This window comes from Prionailurus viverrinus, chromosome A1 (assembly GCF_022837055.1).
Source record: "Prionailurus viverrinus isolate Anna chromosome A1, UM_Priviv_1.0, whole genome shotgun sequence".
In the NCBI taxonomy this organism is placed as follows: Eukaryota; Metazoa; Chordata; class Mammalia; order Carnivora; family Felidae; genus Prionailurus; species Prionailurus viverrinus.
Genome location: NC_062561.1, coordinates 56,402,071 through 56,421,990, shown reverse-complemented (window position 1 = coordinate 56,421,990; position 19,920 = coordinate 56,402,071). Strand labels below are relative to the sequence as shown.

At 33.2% G+C, this 19,920-nt stretch overlaps 1 long non-coding RNA gene across 1 annotated transcript in view; it reads right to left on the bottom strand.

Annotated features, from left to right (window-relative positions):
• LOC125176831 (uncharacterized) overlaps positions 1 to 19,920 on the bottom strand; it is an 802,675-nt gene that overhangs the window by 223,963 nt on the left and 558,792 nt on the right. The window lies entirely within an intron of this gene.

Genomic DNA, 19,920 nt, shown 5'->3' with positions numbered 1-19,920 from the left:
ACTAAAAACTTTGAGAACTATTAGCTATACATTTCTGGCATATATTTGGAAATTGTAGTACAATGTTTTTAAAATATTTAAATTTGGGGGCTCCTGGGTGGGTTAAGCATCTGACTTCAGCTCACGTCATGATTTTGTGGTTCATGAGTTTGAGCTCTGCATTGGGCTCTGGGATGACAGCTCAGAGCGTGGAGCCTGGTTCAGATTGTGTGCTGCCCTCTCTATCTACCCCTCCCCTGTTCATTCTCTCTCTTTCAAAAATAAACATACAAAAATTTAATAAAAAAATAAAATGCTTAAATTTGTTAAATGAGAAGAAACACGCAAATGTAAAATGTTACCAAGCCATATTAGCATTTTGCAACAAACATACAGACTGAATTATGGCAATGTTTGTTTTTAGGATTTGATAGAAATAATCATTCTTCTCATTATGGCTATTTTAATCTATTTTCTTTATAGATGTATTGAATGTAATCATGGTTCTTTAGCCTTTATGACACCAAATGCTTATAAAATGTCACAATATTGTAGTGCACATTTATTCCATGAAATAATTAAAATAAACTATCCTCACTTTATGGATGTCTTTTGACTAGTTAATGAAATAGAAAAAGTAGGTTTGAAAATAAGTGAATATACCTGGATTGGATACTGAAATTATTTACTTCCCCAAATTATTTTGTTACCCTTGGTAAGACTGTCATTAACTAACATTTTTTATTGGCATTATAATTATTTAAATCCTTAATAATTTTCCATAAATTGGAATTATTCAACAGGGAAAGATTAGGTTTAATATAATACTGGGACTATCATAAAATAGAATTATTCAAATTAGTAAGTATCCAGTGGCCTAAAATTATTTTTTTTAATGTTTCAGGTCATTAATAATGAGGCATAAAAATCTATCCAATTACTTAATTCCCAGTAAAGCCATATATTTAGTTTTATTGACTATATACTATATAAACCTCTTAACTGCAAAGATAATTGGTTAATTAATGAAATTCCTTTTAAACCAATAAGATAACTAATATACATATACATTTCCTATGTGCCTATGTTTAATTTTGACTCTTTTATACCCTTGTAGTTCATTTTTGTCCTATGCTTTGCAACTACAATGTTTCTTCCTTGAAACACCCTTTACTATTATTGTCCTCCTCAATTCCATCCTTTTATAATGCAAGTTTGAAGGAAAGATAACTTTTTTTTTTGAGTTCATAATTCTTCAGAGCAAAAGAAGCCACAAATGACCTGATACAGAGAAAAAAAATCACACAGCACAAGAGATCTCAAATATAGTACTGGAAGTAGTGACTAGGTGGGGATTGGGTGGGAATGTTCCATACATGAAATAAAGAAAAAAAAAAAGCCAATAGTTGGTGACCAGAATGGAAGACTGCATTAGTCTGTTAGTGTTCAACCATATGTGACACTCCTCCCTTTGGGAATATTATGCTATCATTCAGACTTAGCCAAATAAATGTGACTGCAGAGACTGTCTAGGCAAAACCTTTACGACCAACTCCGGTTCTTCAACTTTCTTTCTCCTGGTCTATGCAATACTGGTATTTTATTTCTATGGAACTTCCAGTGACCCTTAGTGACTATGATGAGAGAAGTCCACTTTCCAACCAATGATGTACACATAACTCAGGCAAGACGTTAACATGTTATGTCAAAGAGTTGTTGTTGTTGTTTTCTTGTACAATCTCTAGAATATGAATAAAGTTATCTCTTTTATAAATTCCCATGCAGGTCTTAGTTTATTGGATCAATTTAATATAATGAGTGTATCTAGTTCCCAGTATGAAATAAAATTAAGATAACTCACAGAGTGTTTATTTAATAAAGGGACCATTTTGAAATTGCGACTTCCTCCTAAAAGATATGTCACGGTGTAACAGAGGTGATGATAGCAGGTTCTGTCAGTACCCTTCGATGAAAGGGGCTAGATGCAGTAAGAGTCAGCAGAACCTGGAAGGAGAGGTGAATGGAAAGGACTATCTCAAGAGGAGGTGTCAGCAATTATTACAAGGTAATGCAACAGAAAAGGAACTGTTAGAATGATATCCATTCTTCCCCTCCCTCTGACCTCCAGAAGTCCTACTGATATAGCTCAAACAGATAGGTCTCTTATAACAGAGAAACATGGAAAAAGTAAATAATGGAAAATGCAAAAGAGATCCAGTTCAGTGAGTGTCACCCAATTTGTTTGATTCACAGAAAAATAATACTAATAAGATGTCTAGGATTTCATGTGTGAGAGTGAAATAAAATAAACAAGATGAAAATGGGGAAAGAAGTCATACATTAAATGCTTAAAAACATATAACATAGCTGATAATAATAAGTGACAATGTCTGAAAAGTAATGTACAGAATGAATAGTATCAAAGGAGTAAAAAAAACTTTTTCTTCCTCCTTTTTACTTCTCAAGATGAGAGTTGATTACTTCTTCTGTTGTGAAAATTATTTCCAGCACTACCGTTCATACACATGCATAGACTCATATTCATATGGGATAATTATACTTGCCGAAAGAGTAGCCAGTTTAATCAACCTAAGTCACACATTGTTATATATTTAAAAATAAGTATAACTGGAAAATAAAGTCTTAAACTACCTATGTCAAAATGTTTCTATCATGTGAACTTGATTCAAATTTAGTAACTCTTACAGTTTTAACTCACACTGAATCCCATTCAGATTATTTCTAAAACAATCTTCTTCCTCAGTCACTTCTTCCAGTACAATGGATAAAGGTAGTAAAGTTTTCTTTTCTTCCGTATGATTTCTGTGAATTGATGGTATAGTTTTAATCTTGATTTTCACTTATTGGATAATTTATTTTGCTTAGAAGGTCTATTACCCACAACATGTAAAAAGAATCAGTTTAATTTTACTGTTTCTCAAAAACACTTATTCCTCTTTCTTGTACCATAAAGATCATAATTTATAAAAATCTTAATTATTACAGAAATTTAATTTTCTCTTCAGGTAGTAGGAAATTTGCCATATCTACTTTAATTCTGTGTTGAATTAAAAAAATTATTCAATATTAGGAAAGAAGTAATGCATAGTTGAAGTAAGTGGTGAGGGGCGCCTGGGTGGCGCAGTCGGTTAAGCCTCCGACTTCAGCCAGGTCACGATCTCGCAGTCCGTGGGTTCAAGCCCCGCGTCAGGCTCTGGGCTGATGGCTCGGAGCCTGGAGCCTGTTTCCGATTCTGTGTCTCCCTCTCTCTCTGCCCCTCCCCCGTTCATGCTCTGTGTCTCTCTGTCCCAAAAATAAATAAATGTTGAAAAAAAAATTAAAAAAAAAAGTACGTGGTGAGATTTGGGGGTTGAGATATATCATTAAGATATACAACTAATTAATTAAGGAAATAAAGAAGACATACTATTTTAATCACATGGGAGAAATTTTATTTTAAGATTTTTGTAGGACTTCATATTTTTATGATAGGGATCAAAGAGTAATGCCACTTTTACATTTTCCTATATTTTCACTGGAGGAAAATGAATTTCTGAGAGATTAGAAAACAAATATTTCACCTTGAAATTGAGGGCTATAAGTGAATTAATATTAAGTATTTAAAACATGATAATAATTTAATATAAACTTATTAGTATATATTATCTCACCTCAGATAATTTTGACACATATGTAACTTAATATTACCCTTTCTTGAGTTTTAAGTATGTATCTTTATATTCTAAATATTTTCCATAATCTTCTTATCATTAATCTTTCATCTCAGACCTACTTTCCTAAAGTAGGGAAGTTTTTGCAAAAGTTTCTAACAATATCATGTCTTTTCCTCAGCATTGTCACTCTAATGGTATTGCCTCATAGCATTCAGAAAAGGTTATTTTTAGGTGGGTATCACAGAAAACACACTAGAATGAATAAATTTTAAAAAATAATCTTAAAATCAAGATCCTACTGTTTTACTCTGCAAGATTTCCATTATATGAATGTTTAAACACATGATCAGTCTGAGGTAACACAGTTAATTAGGAAATGTTTAATGTAGAAGTATGGCAACCCTCTACTCATCTCTGCTTATAGAATCCAAGTACCAAAAACATTTCCAGGACCTCACAATTTCCTCTCCAATACATTGTTTTCCAAGGATAATATTAACATATCTAGACTACCATTTATCCTTAATATGTAAATCAAGCGGCTCATACTATATACCTCTGATCTCTCATCATCAATAAAATCACTTTTTAAATTGTGAAATATTCTTTTTTCTCCTTTGGAATGTTTATATTTTAACAGAGGCATTCAAAGATGTGATCAGGGGTGTGATTCGATGATAGATTTGCAGAGTTTAGGGTATGGTCAGAGACATGATATACATCATGTAGACCATCTAGTCCATTAATGTTTTAGGTGGTTTGTCCTACTTTGCTAGTACAACAATGTTCATTGAACATGTACATACTCTTATAAATATATATATTCAAGAAAGGCCAAAATAAAATATTCTTGTGAAACATGATTAATGCCGTGTTTCCCATTAATATGAATTTAATATCTTTTAAGATCACATAAGAAAAAAAATAATCACTCGATGCTTTTTATCCAAATCCTATTTTGGACAACTTATTTTACTCTGTCTTTGTCTATATTTAGTTGTTTGTTTGTTTAATTTTTTTTAACGTTTATTCATTTTTGAGACAGAGAGAGACAGAGCATGAACGGGCAGGGGCAGAGAGAGAGGGAGACAGAGAATCGGAAGCAGGCTCCAGGCTCTGAGCCATCAGCCCAGAGCCTGACGCGGGGCTCGAACTCACAGACCGCGAGATCGTGACCTGAGCTAAGTCGGACGCTTAACCGACTGAGCCACCCAGGCGCCCGTCTGTATTTAGTTGTATGCATGCTGAATACCCTACAAGATTGAAATCTCATTAGCATTTTTCACCTTTGAATCACTAGTGTTTATCTAAGATCTTGCATATAATTACTTTGCAAATCTGTTCAGTTGTGTAGAACAAAAATAACGATTATGACAAAAAAGATATCTCAAGGTTGAGATAAATATTTTTAGAAAGGAAGAATATAATGAGTAGGTCTATATTTTATGCAGATTGTGTATTGTACCTAAATCAATTTGTTTGCTATATGTTTTCAAGTATGAGAAAGTATTAGTTTTCTGGAAGCCACGGTAGACTCCTCACATGCAAAACCAAATATTTTACATTGGAAAGGTTAATAATCTTATGGTTAATAATCTTAAAGTTGAATCTTTATTCTTATATTTGCATATGTAAATGATGAGTCTGCTGATGGGAAGTTTTCCTAGAATTCATTCAGGGCAGATGAAAACTGATGTTAGTCTATACTATATTCTCCCTTAACAATATATGTTACAGATTATTGTTTTGATAAAACATAGAAAAGTAATGCATACAAGTGAATATCTAGCATATATAGTTCTGTTACTATTGGTTTTATGATTTCTCACAATTTCTATAATATAATGGGATACAGACGTAAGTCTCAAGGTATTATTGCTTTAACAGAATTTTCTCATGTTATCATAAAACCTCATGGAATAACAGATTAAATAGCAATTAAATAATATCTCCTAATATTTACTAATTCCAGTTTTTAATAATCTAAAATATTATTTTATGTTGACTATTTTATTTAAGATCATGACTCTTGAGGAGAGTTCTGTGTATCTAACAAATATTTTCAATGGAATAAGATAAAATCAGAAATCATTTGCAGAAGTGATGGATATAATCACCTACTTTGAAAACAAAATATTTAAATCAGAAATTTGAAAGAAAGATACATGTCTTATTAGGTTTTCTGAAGAAAATAAACTGAATTTAAGCATTGCCTTCAATCAGGAAAAAAGGGAATGAGAGTGACTTCAATTCTTTTTAAGTTTATTTATTTTGAGAAAGCACAAGTGGATGGAAAGGCAGAGAGAGAAAGAGAGAGAATCCCAAGCAGGCTCTGCTGTCAGGGTGCAGAGCCTGATGTGGGGCTGGAATCCATGAACTGTGATATCATGACCTGAGCCAAAATCAAGAGTTGACGCTTAATTGACTAAGCCACCCAGGAGCCCTGAGAGGAACTTTAATAACTTCCACTTGGCATACTGTATATTCCCTTATAACCTTCAAGACTGTGCTCAATTTTAGGAGTCTTTCAGGCTCTTGCTAACGCATTTTGTAAACACTCAAAGCAGGGCTTTTCAAAAGATGGTATGTATATCAGTTTATTCTCAGCAGTCTCACAACAAACTTCAGGTGACTTGGCATTTTCAAAGGAAAACATGATAAAACAATATTCACATGCACTGCATAGTTTAGAAACATATGAATAATTACACTTTTGAAGAAGTTTCACTATTCTTAAATACCATGTTCTGAATATAGGTACACACACTGAAAGAGGTGACTAACTCAGCTAGTCTCAGACTACCCTGGAAAAAGCAATAAAATGTTGCTGAGAATTATTAGTTTGTGAATTTTAATTTTGGTCTTATAGAAATATCATCTATTCTGAATAATTATTTTTATTTTTTTATTTAATTTTTAATGTTTATTTTTGAGACACACACACACACACACACACACACACACACACACACACACAGAGTGTAAGCAGGGGAGGGGCAGAGAGTGAGGGAGACACAGAATCTGAAGCAGGCCCCAGGCTCTGAGCTGTCAGCACAGAGCCCAATGTAGGGCTTGAACTCAGGAACCATGAGACCATGACCTGAGCTGAAGTCAGACACTTAACTGACTGAGCCATCTAGGGGCCCCTGAATAATCATTTTTCTTAAAAGGAGCCTATGACATAAAAGGACTTCATAGATCAAATATTTCACCTAGCATTCATTAATAAGATACTATTAAGTCATAAAACATAATTACATATTATCTGTGTGTTTTTGTTTACATTTTTTCAGAGTAGCATTATATCTCTAATATAAGAAAAGCTGGCTTAATTTACGTAATTAAAAAACAGTGATAAGCCAGGGCTTTATAAACATAATATTCATGGAAAATATTATCTAAATCTATGTGCATTGGGACAAGTGCATATAGGAATAAGATAGTTCAAAGTGAAAATGGTGCTAACTAAAATAGTGAAAAAAAACTGAGGACTGAATTATGCTGGAATATACATTGCATTGTCTTTATAAAAGTGTTTAATACTCTTCAAGAAAAAGCACAGTGGCTACTGTGATAAAGTTTATTTTCTAAGCCAAGAACAAATTACTGTTTTCCAATAAAAACACAATACATAAAATAAAAGAAGTTTTGAAGCAATACTTATTATTAGGGAAAAGAGAGTTATTACATAATGGTAAAATTTATATGCACATAAAATATTATTCTCAAAACACATAAGGAAATCATGGTGAAAATATAAGAGATATAAAAATACCTCTTTAAAGAAGGAGGTTTCAACTTATCTTCTCAATAGATGATTTGTTTAGCATACAAAAATTAGATAATATGTCCTCTTCTTAAGGACATATAAATACTGATAAAATTCAGCAGGTAAAAAATAGCAGAATAAGTCAAATCATACTGAACCTTGCTAATCAAAGGCAAATTCCATTTATCATCCCCAAAACTTACACTACTGCTGCCATATACTTTCCTTCCGCAGAAAATATAAATCCCATAAAATAATGATGTAAGTTTGCTTTAAATATTCACTGGTGCTTTAAAGAAATTAAGAGAGGAAAAGGTAGTATTCTGTGTTTTACCACGTTTTTTTCCTTTGTTTTTTTTTTTCCTGGCTGCACTGAGGCACAATTGATAAATAAATTGAATATACAGCATGATGATTTGATACATATATACTTTGTGAAATGATTACCACAATTAAGTTAATTAAGACATCTATCACTTCTCATAGTTACCTCTCGTGCATGTGTGGTGAGAACCACTAATGTCTATTCCTTTAGCAAATTTCAAGTACACAATAAAGTATAATTAGCTATAGTTACTATACTGTACATTAAATCCTCAGAACTTACTCATCTCATCAATGAAAATTTGTAACCTTTGACCAACATCCACCCATTTACCTCAACTCCCAGTTCCTGGCAACCAACATCCTTCTATGAGTTTGACATTTCTTTTCTTATTTTTATTCCACATATAGAGGAGATCATACAGTATTTGTCTTCTCTCTGGCTAATTTCACTTAGCATAATGTTCTCTAGGTAATTCAGTGTTGCTGCATATGATAGAATTTCCTTCTTTTTTATGTCTGAATAATAACCATGTAATAGACATATATACCATTTCTTATCTCAACATTTCGTCTTGCAAATCCTAATTTCATTTTGGCATAATTTCTCTTCAGGTGGACACCCCCTCCCCCATATATTGGGTCTGTTAACAACAAATTTGTAAACATTTAATTGATCAAAAATGTCTTTATTTTGTTTCTGCTTCTGATTGAGATGTTCATTGAATATAGAAGTCTTGACTGACTGCCCCTGACACCTCTGCCCCAAGCACTTTAAAGATGTTACTCCATTTTTGTTTGGTTTCTATGTTATTTATTAAGTGTAAGCCACCATTTACAACTGAATTTCTTTTAATCTGTAGATTTCAAGTTATTCTCTTCCATATTTGTTTTTCAGCAGTTTGGCCATGATTGTACCTAGGTATTATTTTCTTTGAATATGTCCAGATTGGTAATCCCTGAGTGTTATGGATCCTTAAAATGGGTTTTAAAAATAAAATTTAGGGAAAACTTGATCAATGCTCATTCATAAGCTTTATTAGCGCACAGTAGATTTACTATGTATTTAGATTTGATGTATTAGGGTATGACCTTCCTGGGATCTCTACTGACTGCCACAAGCTATTAAACAAAATTTCCCACTCTTAATGGTAGAAAATTGAATGGCCTCCAGATCTTCATGAATTTTAGGAATAATTAAACTTATCACTCCCAATAATTTTTTTGTTGCCTGGACTCATGAAGTATCAATCTACTTATGCACAGGTTAATATGCAGTCAATTTCAGTGGATTATATTTGCATATTTCTGAAGCTCACTGGGTTTCCCCTTTCCTCTGAAACTCTACTTCAGAGATTTCAGTTGCTGTGGCTTCCCATTTTCTTCTTTTTCTTCAACTCAAAAATACCACTGGGTGTTACTGGGTTCCCAACTCCTGTGCTGGAAATTGGCTCCATGCAAGCATCTAGGTCACTCATAGAGCTCACATTGTTTTCCTTTTTTAAGAAATAACTCCTGTGCTACATGATTTTCAATGTCAGAAACAGAGGTGTTAATTGTTTTTATGAATTTTGTCCAGTTTTCTGTCTCTTTTTTTTAAGCTTATTTATTTATTTTGAGAGAAAGAGTGTGAGCAGGGGAGGGGCAGAGAGAGAGGGAGAAAGACAGAATCCCATGCAGGCTCCACGTGGAGCCCAAGGCCAGACTCGAACCCACTAACCATGACATCATGATCTGAGTGAGCCAAAATCAGGGGTTGGGTACTCAACCAACTGAGCCACCTAGGCACTCACAGTGTTCTCATTATTTAACTATTTTTTTTGTGCTGCATGGCAAAACATAACAATCATTGAAAGGCTGTAAGTAGATGTTGCAGCTAGTAATTTTTGATCAAATGCCAAAATTGGTAAATATTCTCTGGTGACTGTAGATTTTGTCATCTTTTTTGTATAAAAGATTATTGACATTGTTTGAATGCCATTAAGTTGTGGATTAGCATTATCATTTGATGTTTTTACTCTAACATATGTTATGATCTCTTAAGAGTTGCTTTAATTCTAGGGATAGATTAGACCTACGATTAACGTGTGAATTTTCTAAGGTCTTCACTGAATATCACAGATATTCAATGAGGTCTCTCCACTTTGGCTGGTAGGAATTTGAGTGTCTCAAGTCCTGCTGTGAACTTTGGGAATAGTCACCTTATATTTGCTCAGTAGTAATTTTCATAGCCTTGTTGAGCTTCACTTTGCGGGGGTACATATTTTTATTCAATAATAGACTCAATTTGCATAAAGTTTTTCTGCAAATTTCTGGGTCATGCTTTGTCTTTCCCCTCCCACCCCCTCTTGCTCTAGTTTTCTGTTTCTAAAATTCCTGTTCTTCAATATAAGTTTTATTTCTTTCACTCGTTTTTATTTGCTGATTTTTTTTATGTTTCCTTTTCTGACTATTCCTCATCTGTGAACAAGAGTAGTTCATTTGAAACAAGCACCGTATGGAGTTTCATGAGAGAGTTATTTTTTTTAATTTTTTTATACATTTATTTATTTTTTGAGAGACAGAGTTGGGGAGGGGCAGAAAGAGGAGACACAGAATCCGAACCAGGCTCTGAGCTGTCAGCAAAGTGCCTAACACGGGGCTCAAACTCACAAACTGTGAGATCATGACCTGAACCGAAGTCGGATGCTTAACTGACTGAGCTATCCAGGTGCCCCTCATGAGAGAGTTATTAAGTCCATGATCAAACTTAACAACAATTACTCTTACAGTGCAGTTTAGTTCAAATGTCAGATTTAAAAAAAAAAAGAAAACAAACTTTACTCAACTTAAATTTACTTACCTCCAACCAACTGATACTGCAGTCTTTCTTTACCATGACTAATCAGTAGCCACTTCAGGCACACGTGCCTTATGTGTCTTTCTTTCATTTAATCTTCCTATTGCATGATTACCTTCCTTTCCAAACAAAGCTCCTATGCAGTAGCTGTAACACATAATTTCTCGGAAGGAGTAATTAGCTAATGAAACTACTTGGAAAATTGTGATCAACTGATTAAATCTGAGATATTAGTCATGTTCCCACTTTTATCTTGGGGAGTCATCTTCTTGATGCTCTGACTTCTGCTGAATTTCTGAACTACTCTTTATACTTATGGTTTATGCTTTAGATTTCTCCTATGTTTTGTTTTCTTTCATTTGGTGGGAAATTGTAGTTATTTATCTAAGAAGAAGATGTAAAAGGTGATTTTATTCCATTTATAACAAAACAATTTTACTTAGTACTTAAATACCTGCTTTCTGAGATTATGTAATTTAGCAGAAGCTTTATCAATACTTCTGTTACATTTGTATCTTTAAATCTTCTTGATAAAAAATTTTTAAGAAACAAAAATAGAAACAGTGGCATGAAGATAAGGGTCTTGTGTTCAGAAAGCACAAAATTGTTATTCTCCAGAAGTGAAACATTGGAGAACAGTTTGAAGTTGCCATCTGGAGTAATAATAAGCTCAGTAAAATAGCAGATGTCAAGGCCAGCTTTTCCTAGTCAAAACCAAATCTAACAAGTAGCTCAATGTTTCACTGGGGGACAATTTGTTTGGGGGAACTTTTTTACTTTTTAACAATCACTAATCTCTCCTTTGTATTGCCCAAACTGCCTGAAGCACAGTTATCATCTCCCTGGACGATCTTTTTCTCATTGTAAAAAAAGTACTGTGTTATTGAAGACATATTGTTGTGAAACCAATCTCTCTTCTGTCATCATGCATTTAATTGTTGGGAATGAGTCATTCGGGAAGTAGAATTATAGTGAGGTGGTTATTGCAATATCTAGCTGAATAACAATTCCACATTATCATTCTCTCTTCTTTACTTCTTTTTTTATATTTTAATTTATTTTTAAGACAGAGAGAGACAGAGCATGAGTGGGGATGGGGCAGAGAAAAGGGGGACACAGAACCCGAAGCAGGCTCCAGGCTCTGAGCCGTCAGCACAGAGCCCCACGCGGGGCCCCGAATCCAAGAACCAGGAGCCCATGACCCGAGCCGAAGTCCGATGCTCAGCCTACTGAGCCACCCGGGTGCCCCTCATTCTCTCTTCTTTAAATTAATTGGGTGTGTTTTCAACGTTACGCATAAATTGATTAATCTTAGAGTGTGTTCTAATATATCACACATCCTTACATAGTTTTAAACCTACCTTTGCATAGTTTTATAATTCTACTAAACTAATTTGCAAACTCCTCATTGATAACTGCAATAGAATCACTTAAGTGTACCTCAAACATCAGTTAGTACCACTCTTTTTCTCCACAGTTTTGTCCTTCGGTAAAAACGATTGAAAGGATATTTATAAGGTCTTCTCAAATATTTTACTCAGGTCTAAGCTATGATAATTTTTAATTTAATTTAATTTTAAAATAATTTTTAAATATATACATTTGTCCAAAACTAACTTTATTCCTTCATTAACACAGTCTACTTCATGATATTATCTAAATGTCTGCTACATCACATCCAATGACATGTAAGGTAAGCAAAACTAATCTTCAGTATATGGATGGGAAAATGTAAACTGTGATTTACTATATATTTTCATACAGTTCACTGTTATTTAAAATATCCGAAATATCTTCTTACATGAGGCAGAATCTATGAAAGAGTTCTTGAGTGTATTGAAATAAAGAAACCTCGGGGCGCCTGGGTGGCGCAGTCGGTTAAGCGTCCGACTTCAGCCAGGTCAGGATCTCGCGGTCCGTGAGTTCGAGCCCCGCGTCAGGCTCTGGGCTGATGGCTCAGAGCCTGGAGCCTGTTTCCGATTCTGTGACTCCCTCTCTCTCTGCCCCTCCCCCGTTCATGCTCTGTCTCTCTCTGTCCCAAAAATAAATAAACGTTGAAAAAAAAATTAAAAAAAAAAAAGAAACCATCTAAATATATATATCTGAATGTAGAGTTTCTTTTTCTTTCTTATTTGACCAGATTTTTGCTTATTTGATGCCTCTATGAAGGATCCCAAGGTCTGGATTAGTTTAATAAACACCAAGAACAAAACATTTTTGAGTGGATCATTTTATATTTTTGATGAGATATTTTTATAAATATAATTTCACATAAAAGTATAAAAATATTACTAATGAATTTTTATTATAGAATTTTCCAAAAATAATCATAATTAGCATTGTTAGCATCTATTTGGAAAAAGTATGGTGAATATCAAACGGAGCTGCCATTAGTCACAAATCGTAGTGATTTCAGTGGTAGGGATATTTTATTCATTCATTTGCCTACATGAAAAGTCAGCTCAATTATCTGTACTAGAAGAGTATATTCGAGGTGATGTATATTTTGATTTTAGATCTCAATATTACAATATATATTTGAGGAAGATTTATTACCCTGACTATATTTTATTCTGATTTCCTTTAAGTTAATTGGCTTTTAGTATTTTAATTATTAAGAGAAAAAGAGTCATGTTTGTTAGTGGGAAAAACAGTGTGGGAATTACTTTCAACAGTTTATGCTAAGAAAAATCACATGTGTATTATTAAATTTCAAATTAGAGTAAATTTTTTGTGTACTCAAAGAAGACACATGGTAAAAATGTTGTATGAACCTATATAATTTTTCAGGTTAACTAATCATTTACCTTTGCTTTAATCTTTTCCTAAGTATTATTAAATTTCTTCTGTATAACTTTTTAAAAGTATAATTCCATAACACACATACTTTTTTAAAGTAACGTAAATATATAAATTATTTTTTAAATAATTTTTAAAAAAGCAGAGTGGTTGAATCACTATGCTGTATACCTGAAACTAATGTAACATTGTGTGTCAACTATACTCAATAAATAAATAAATAGATTGATAAATAAATAAACCTAATGTAGTTAACTTACTTGAAAAAGGAGAAGAAATAAACTGCAGAATATCTCAGGCATAGTAAAATTATCTTCTTAAGGACATGCATTTTCATGGAACAGCTAAAACACCTTAAACATACACAGTATTACCATTGTCCTGTCACCCTCCACTGAAAACTTTAAGTTTGTCATAAATGTCAATGGAATTTAAATAAGACTATTGAACTTAGATATTATTATACAAGTCTACATAAAGTTTTATTGATTTCTAAATTACAACATACGGCTTCATGATTTCTGAGTTATCAGTCTCAATAGCAATTGAAAAATTGTATTTGTGGATTTTGAGACACTGGAGTATATAGAAATGACATGTTTCCGTACATTATTTTGTTAAACAAGAATGAATCCATTAACGTTTGAACTTACTGAATTAAAGTACTCTAGAGTTCAACAGGGAATTCTCTCTTGGTGTTTTGAAGACATCATTTGATCTGCTAATGGTTTTAGTTGTTTGATATTTGCAGTTAGCATAGAAAGCTTTGTCTGGAAAGGGTTGGGGAGACACCAACAGTAACTGCAACCCTCTCTAACCCTCCATTCTTATTGTGTATGGCATTCTAAGTGGAGATTGTAGGAGCATTTTTCTATTTATTTCAATATAGGGGATATACTTAAAAACAGGTCAATTACTATAAATTTTTACCATTTACTGTGATGCTCAGTCTTTACAGAGATTTTATACTAAACTTAACTTTTCTTCATTGAATTTCTATCATTATTGTGGCAGTACTAGTGATGTAAGCATGTAATTACTATTTTTTTTATACTTTAAATGTTATATAAGTCTGAAATGGATTTACCTAATGTTTTCCTAAAAACAAGAAGCATTCCCAAATTTTGGAGGTGGTATTTTCTCTTTCTCAAGCATTAATCACAGCAGTTATCACAATATCTCAAATAATTGAAGGTACTAAAAATTCCTGATGTGGGAGAAAAAGACCCTTCAAGTTTTCTTATTAATTAAACAGAAAACATGTAATAAATATTAAATTTAGATTATAGGAGATTGTATAGATAGTATAGAGAAAAAATATGAAGAAAACTCTTATGTGCACACTCACACTCATTCCTCCCACTACAGTCCTCAGATATATGAATTGTCACCAGTAACATAAATATGTTCCTATTTACTTTCTAAACTTCTTACTTATACAAGTAAATTACAAGTCAATAAAAGGTCTCAATATATTTTTAAAATTATAAATGAAAGGCTTTACACATTATAATGTGCTATGTGCTAATTTGTAACTAACAGTTCATTTGATTTACACAATACCCCATCCCCCAACTCATGGACACACACACACACACACACACACACACACACACGGAATATGGTGAGTATTTTAGATTCTTTAACACTAATAAAATGTTTGTGGCACTGGCTAGTTTTAATAAGAAAATATATCATTTCCACTTATTGGGTAAAGACAGAATAAACTTTTTCTTAAGTAGTTTCATTTATAATCAGAATTGTGCTTTAGAAGGATAGCAGGAGTTAAAAAATGGTAGTCTGGGAAAGGTTGAAAAAAATGAATCCATGGTTAGTAGTAAAGGAAGACTAAACAAGGGGTATAGTGGCAGAGTAAAAGGGTCAAAGAATTGGAGGTCCCCACAAATGTGAAGCACAGGATAATGTGAGTACTGAATATATATATTGAAATCCTATGTCTTTTTATAATATGCCAATATCATGCATAAAAAAGAATTTTGGGGGCGCCTGGGTGGCTCAGTAGGTTAAGCGTCCGACTTTGGCTCAGGTCATGATCTCACAGTCTGTGAGTTCGAGCCCCGTGTCGGGCTCTGTGCTGACAGCTCAGAGCCTGGAACTGCTTCAGATTCTGTGTCTCCCTCTCTCTGCTCCCCTCCCCTGTTCGTGCTCTGTCTCTCTCTGTCTCAAAAATAAATAAATGTTAAAAAAATTTAAAAAAAAATTTTGGCTAGGCCAGGTTCTGAAAATTCTAATATATAGAAACAATTCAGAGGTTACTTTATGAAATCCATGAAGATTTCATAAAATTCACAATTAAGAAAAAAGAAGATAGAAAAAAATAAATTTTAACAAGCATATGCCAAATCTGAAACATAAATTTGTGAAGTTTGTTTATTTCAACTTTCAGTGAAATTTTCAACAATGTTACCCAGTGCAATTTGAAGACCTTCTGGAATGCTGCATAAACACAAAAAAACAAACTGCACAACAGAATGTTTTTCTGTTGCTATTTCAGATTCTTGTAACTAAATACAAAAAAGGATAAAAATGTGTTTTATCAGTCTACCTATGGAGTTATAGCAAAGGCTTTTTGAAAGCATATTCAGACACCAGATATTAAGACAAAATAACTTCAATGACAGTAATATTTGCTCATTTAGTTTTCCATACGCTGAAACTGCATATAAAATCAACATGGTATTGTTATTTTATTAAGCATACCTGGAGTGATTATATATAAGTATTCACTATGAAAATTATATACTGTATATTTAAATAATGTAGTAGACTATCTTTTGAATTTTAATGGCATTAGGCCAGAGAGCAGAGGAAAAAAATGGTATACACACGCACACAATGTATACATATATGTATGTGTGTTTATATATATGTGTGTGTGTGTGCAAATATATTCACTTATTTTGCTTTAGAATTTAGTATACTGTGAGATTTAATCCTATCTTCCCCTAAGTCATATTTCTTACCTGCCTTTAGACTTTGGATAGTTTTAAGATATGTTCCACTGACCATTGCCACATAACAAATTACTTATCAGTTTAAAACAAAGACTTTCCAATACTCAAATTTCTATGGACTATAGTAATTCAGACAAGACAGAGTTGGAGTAATGTGTGTTTGCTGCTTGATGTTCAGAAGTGTAAGCTGGCGACACTTGGCCCCTCAAGAGCTGAGGAATGAGCAATCTGAAGGCTTCTTCACTTACATGCCCAGCAGGTCATGCTGGCTGGCGGCTGGGATCTCAGCTCAGACAGACTGCCAGAGAACCCACTCTGAGTCTTGGTGTGTTTCCTCCCCATGATGCTCTCAGAATAGCTGGTCAACTTAAAAGGGGTCAGATCTCCAAAGACATATGTCCTCGTGAACATTGGAGATGTGGCATCACCTCTTCTGACCTAGTCTTAGACTTACACAGTATCGTATGTATCATATCTGTTGCTTACAAGTGACACCACGGATTCTATGAGAGAACAGGGATCCCTCTTCTTTATGGGGGAAATTTTTAGGTGAAATGAGAAAATACAGGATGGAAGCAGTAGCCATCTTCACATGACGCAATCTGACACAGTGTTTCACACTGCATTTTGGAGTAAAATTTCCTTGGGATCTTGAGATTGCAAGAATATAAATTAACCATTCTGGCCATGGCTTTGGTTTCTAATAACAAGTAAAAGAATCTCCTATTAATTTGTCAAGGTTACTTTCCAAAGTTTTGAATATGTTACTTAATTTATATTTTAGTTACAAGTCTTCCAAAGAAATTGTTTCTTTAGAAATAAAACTTGAATGAGATATTTTGTAAAAAGAATAGAATGCATAATGGTTGTAATAGAATAGAGTATATAATGATATTTTTATTGCAAATGTCCTTGATAATGGATCCAGTATTTAAAAACATACTAGATGATGTCCAAAAAAACCAAGATAATATGAAATAAAGATTAATAGACCTCAAATAACATTAAAAGAATAATAAATATGTTTTCATAAAAGCATATAAAAAATAGCCTTAACTATAAACAAAACAAGTGAATAGCAATTTCCAACTGTAATATGGCTACTATAAAAACCTAATTCATGTTGTCGCTGTATTAATACAGGTAGAAATAGAACAAGGAACTAGCACTGTCCTGCACTCATTACACAGAGTACAGTGCTATATTCTTTTTAAGGAACCTCAGTTTGAAAAGGATGTTTACAAAATAGGACATATCCTTGAAGGAAATAAAAATAATGGAGAGTCATTAATACAAAACACATTAATAGTCACACATACACACAGAATGTCATGCAAAACACAAACTGAACACATTTTTTCTCAACTTAGTGAAAGACTGATAATATACTTAAAATAATGGATAGGCTCTGATATAGAGTATTTTTCTTCTTTTTTTAAATTTGAGTATAATTGACACACAATATTATGTTAGTTTAGTGATTTGGTAAGTTTACATTTATGCCATGTTCATGACAAGTACAGCTACACTGAACCCATTACATCATTATTATATTTCCTTATAAGGAAAAAAAAACAGTTCTAAAATACTAAATTTAATGCTAAAGTTATTAGTGACTAAAACAAAATAAATGTATGGTCTCTAGATCCCTTTCAAAGAAAGTAGAGTATATTACAAGTTATGAAGAATGCCTCTAAATCTCAGAGTTTACTGTCTAAACAAATTTGATATAACTCTTCTTAGGTTTTAAAGAATTGATTTAAGGAATCCCTTTTCATCCCTTTTCCATATTACTAAGAGAGTATCTTTTCCTTGCAAAGATGAAATGAACATGTAGAGTGAACTGCATGTGAGATGCTGATAAGATGAACATTGCCCCCACTGTTTGCAAAATACTGTCAAAATTTAGGCATCTCTCAAAACATTGTTTTTTTTTTTTCCCCAAAATTATTTTTCCATTCTGTGTCTCAGTTTGTGTAACATAAGGATTATTTGACCTATTAAGATTTAGGCCTCAGGGGCGCCAAGGTGGCTCAGTCAATTAAGCATCTGATTTTCACCTCAGGTCATGATCTTGCAGTTCACAAGTTCGAGTCCTGCATCGGACTCTGTGCTGACAGCTCAGAGCCTGGAGCCTGTTTCGGATTCTTTGTCTCCCTCTCTCTGCCCCTCCCCTGCTCGCTCTCTCTCTGTCTCTCTCTCTCTCAAAAATAAATAAACATTAAAAAAAAGAATCTATTAAAAAAAGATTTAGGCCTCAAAAAGTAGGTTTAGAGGGAACATAACTCAATGTAATAAAGGCCATATGTGAAAAACCTACAGCTAACACTATACTCAATAGAGAAACTGAGAGCTTCTCCTCTGAGATGAGGAGCAAGACAAGGATGTCCATTCTCACAACCCATATTTAACATAGTACTGGAAGTCCTAGCCACAGCAATCAAAAAAGAAAAAGTATTTACCCCCCAAAATACAAAAAGAATAATTCATATGGATATGCATGCCTTTCGTTACTGCAGCATTGTTTACAATAGCCAAATTATGGAAGCAACCCAAGTGTTCATGGATAGAGAAATGGATACAGAAGAGGTGGTATATATGTATGTATGTTTGTACCCCCCCAGCACACACACACACACACACACACACAAGAATATTATTCAGCCATAAAAAAGAATGAAATCTTGCCATTTGCATAAATACAGATGGAGCTAAAGAGTATACTGCTAAGCAAAATAAAGCTACTCAGAGAAAGACAAATACCATACAATTTTACTCATACATAGGGTTTAAGAAACAAAGGAAAAAGCGAGAGAGAGAAAGACAAATCAAGAAACAGACTCTTAACTATACAGAACAAACTGATGGTTACCTTCTGGAGGGGGGTCAGGGGTTGGATGAAATAGGTGATGGGAATTAAAGAAAAAAAACTTAGGGAAATTTCATCCTTAAAGCCTTAACATCACAGATAAGAAGAAACTTATACAACTAGGTAGACTGAAGATTTCTACAAGCACTGTTCATTTGGTTCAACTTTATATTTTCATAATGCCTCTTCTTTCAGTAAGCTCCAATATTCTACATTCACTTACTATCATGCAACACTGCTAGGTAACGAACGTTTCCAAATATCATCTACAGAACCAACTGTCACTCTTTTCAATGTTATAAATAAATATTCACAGGTAAAAGTAATGTTCTATTCACACTGTTTTTCAACTGCAATATATTTCTTTGGATGAATTTTCACACATATTTTTTTAAAAGTATGAATCAATTGAGCAAAATAAGAAAAAAATAATTAAAATTCATTTTTTCCTTTTCTGTGACTCAGAACAAATTCAATTAAAAGGAGAAAAGAGGGCTAGCCATCTGAAATAATTTCATGCAATGCAGATTATTTGCTTTTAACCTGTAATGTAGATACAGTCTAGTTAGGTACTAGTAGGTTGATTTGCTTGAAAATAATATGTAGAAAAAAGAATCTTTTAACTGATAAATAAAGAGATATGTGTAGGAATGAATAATAATGGAGAAACAATCATAGAATCCTTTGTGACT